Source organism: Microcebus murinus, chromosome 16 (genome assembly GCF_040939455.1).
Source record: "Microcebus murinus isolate Inina chromosome 16, M.murinus_Inina_mat1.0, whole genome shotgun sequence".
Classification (NCBI taxonomy): Eukaryota; Metazoa; Chordata; class Mammalia; order Primates; family Cheirogaleidae; genus Microcebus; species Microcebus murinus.
The window spans coordinates 72,391,394-72,394,685 of record NC_134119.1 but is presented as its reverse complement, the minus strand read 5'-3'; the positions used below and the strand labels follow the sequence as shown (position 1 = coordinate 72,394,685).

The following is a 3,292-nucleotide window of genomic DNA, read 5'->3' as shown; positions in this document are numbered from 1 at the left end:
GTCATTTGTTCTAACAGAAAAATCAAAGGAGGAAGAAGAGAGACGATCTATATTTGCAAAACATGTGCATGTAAACCAGGTCTTCGTGTGGGTGAATGCTTCAACAAACATCCCATCATGAAAAATTTATAGAGATTAAAATGACTCTTTGAATGTATCAATAATTTGAAATATTTTAAAAAATCCCAAATAAATAAGTTCGTATGAAAAGAAACTCCAGTTTTTTACTCTACTGCCGTGCTTTGTAAAAAACTGGGGTGTTAAAAAAATTAAATCCCGAGTAGAATAAAGGAATCGAGAAGAAGGCAAGCGGGTGCAAAGGGCTAAAGGTGTGGGTGACAACCAAACTGGGGGGCGCGGATGGTGAAATCCCCATGAAATCTACAAGACTTCGAGGGAGCTTGGGGATCTCTCCTCCCATGTAGGAAGCCCCAGAGGGGGGAAACGCGATTGAACTCGAATCAGCTGGGGATCTCCTTAAAGATCAGGTTCTGATCCAGTCGCTCCAGGGTCAGGGCTTGGAGACTTTGCATTTCTAACCCGCGCCCAGGACATGGTGACACTGCAGCATCCTGCAACAGATTCGGGTCTGCACGATCCTCCAAGAAGGCTTCATCCAGGTCTCTACTCCATTGTCACCTCCTCAGAGAGCCCTTCCCCTGGCCACCACCTCTGGAACCCCGGATGTTGTTACCAGAAGGAGGGCAGTAATCCTGTCTGTTGGGTTCTTTGCAGAATCCCTAGCCGGCACTTCCTCCAGCGTGTCGGTTCCCACAGACCAGACCTTTGGTCTGAGACCTGACAGTCCAGATGCCACGCATGCTGCCGCGTGGCGGCGGTGTCGCGGCTTGGGACAAGAGGAGGCCCCACGGTGCGGGCTGGGGCGGCAGGCACCGCTGCGGGCGCTGAGGGTGGGGGTGACTCACCGGCCCGCCGCCGCGCTCCCAGAAAGGGGACAGAACAATAGGCAGAAAAAAAAAAAAAAGCCTACGGCACCCGGTATTCCCAGGCGGTCTCCAATCCAAGTACTAGCCAGGCCCGACCCTGCTTAGCTTCCGAGATCAGACGAGATCGGGCGCGTTCAGGGTGGTGTGGCCCTAGACGGCGGCGGAGGGCGCCCCTGCCCCGCTCAAGAAGCCGAGCCTCTCTGCGCTTCCCCGCCGCCTCCTCCCGCCCCAGGCCCCGCGCCGGCGCTGACCCGCACCGGGCCGGGCCTGTTGAGTTCGTCGGCCGGGTCCGGCGGGCTCCGCGGGTCATGGGTGACAGGCGGGGTGGGGCAGGCAGGGAGAGGCAGGCCGGGGTGGGGGGCTGTCTATACACACACACACACACACACACACACACACACACACACACACACAAACACACACACACAGACACGATGCGCCTCCACGGCTGGACCCGCCAAGGTGGAGACCTTCCAGCCCCCCTCCTCTCCTCACCTCGCCTCCTTCACCTACCCGCCCCCACCCCCAGCGCGCGGCCGCTGACTGCGCACGCGCGCTCACCCTTTGACCCCAGCCAGGGGCCGCCCTCCCGCACAACCCCTGTCAGCTGCGCCCCCGCCCTGTGGGTGGGCTGCCGCCTATTCCCCAGGGCCAGGGCTGGGGCACAGCGCATGGGGGAGGGGAGCGAGTGTAGGGGCGTCTCTCGGGATGTGTCCCATGGCTGCTGGGGTGGGGCGGGGTGGTTTGGGGGGCGCTGAAGACATCAGTCCCCTCCATCTCCTACCTCTGGAAAACCCCCAAGCCCTTGGAGAACTGCCGGCACCGCTCCCGTGGGGGCCGGGACCCTGCTCCGTGTCCTCCTGTGGCCCAGTCCAAGGGGCCTGGGCCTGGCCCGGGGCTGGATTGGACCCCAACCACCCTCGGGTGTGGACTCGCTAAAAGTCGGCGATTAGATATTGGATTCCAGCTTCATTGAGGTCATTTCACTAATGAGTGCACCGAAAAGAGTTTCCTAATCCATCTGTGAGGGTGGCAACTGAAAGAGAATTTTAAAGCTGACAGAATAGGCGAGGAAAGGCATAGGAGATTTCCACACCCAGCAAGGAAGACTTTCCCGAAATGGAAGAAAGAAACGAGCAAACAGAGACACCGGTAGCCCGCCCGGATCAGAGTCTGCCCCTGAGAGAAAGCACCCTGACCAGGTTCACCCGTGGGTGGGTGGCGAGCTAGCGGCATTCAGAAGAGCGAGGCCCGCAGTCTGTGCAGAAGACACCTGCACTCGGGTGTGTGTGGCAGCACAATTCCCAAGCAGCTCCAGATGTTAAACCAAGGAGAAGCCAGGGAGTTCCCAACGCCCCAGGTGTCCTCAGCCCACGACTGGCTGCTGTGGGAATGCGAAGCCCGGCTCCTTGTCTCAGAACGGGACAACCAGGAGGTGTGATGTACACCCCAGGGTTCCCAGGAGGATCAGGCTGAAGCTGGGACTTGGCCTGAAAGTGTCCCCTCGCATGGCCACCCCCTTCCCCTTCCTGCTCCTCTACTCCTGGTGCCCCTCCATCCAGGGGCCAGACCTTAAAGAGTCACCCGCAAGAGAATCCTGGTCCCAAAGGAGCCTTCTGGGGGACCCGTGCTGAGAGAGGTTGTGGGCATGGCCCGCTGGGGCTCTGCCCGAACCAGGGCTGGGAGATGCAACCTCCCAGCTCTGGGTCCCTGCAGGAAGTGTTGGCAAGCACAGGGCCAGTCCTCCAAAGGCCCAGGTGCAAGGAGCCCAGGCCAAGCAGCCTGTGGAAGAAGCCACATGCCCTGCCACCCCAGGAACACGACTGCAGGCCACGGCCCCTCCCACCTCCTCCTCCTCTTCCTCCTCCCCGCCCCCCCAACATTGCCCTGGGCTCAGAGACACCTCAGACTCTTGCTACCCAAAGTGCAAAGGGCATCAGTTGCTCCTCCAAACCCCTCGCCCAGCAGACCGTGTTGTCCAGCCAGCCCCCGGGCCTCCCTGGGGTGCCCAGCACAAAAGTGCAGACACCCACCGGACCCTCAATCTCAGTTTTCGGATGTTTTTGCCACTCTAAGGACCTGCAGGCCAGCTGGGCCTTCTGGCAGGACAGAGAGCCCCGGAATCCGACGTGGAGAGCTGGGTGTACGTCCCCATGAGGAGGCGGTCCCCACCTCCGCGGCTCTCCCCTTGCGGGGGGGGGGGGGGAAGCAGCTGCGGGGCCTCAGAGAAGACACCAGGCTAGGCGCCCGCGGCACAGCGGGAGCACGGGAGCACGTCCCCCGCAGGCCACTTAGCGACGGCGGCCGGCAGACGGTTGGGTTGCGGGAGACGCTGCGGCCGCCCT

General features: G+C 60.6%; 1 non-coding gene across 1 annotated transcript; it reads right to left on the bottom strand.

Moving 5' to 3' along the window:
• Positions 1–984: 984 nt before the first annotated feature.
• On the bottom strand, positions 985–1,103 carry LOC142861218 (5S ribosomal RNA). The gene has a single exon (XR_012912585.1). It is a non-coding gene; the product is annotated as a 5S ribosomal RNA (ribosomal RNA).
• Between the last annotated feature and the right edge of the window lie 2,189 nt (positions 1,104–3,292).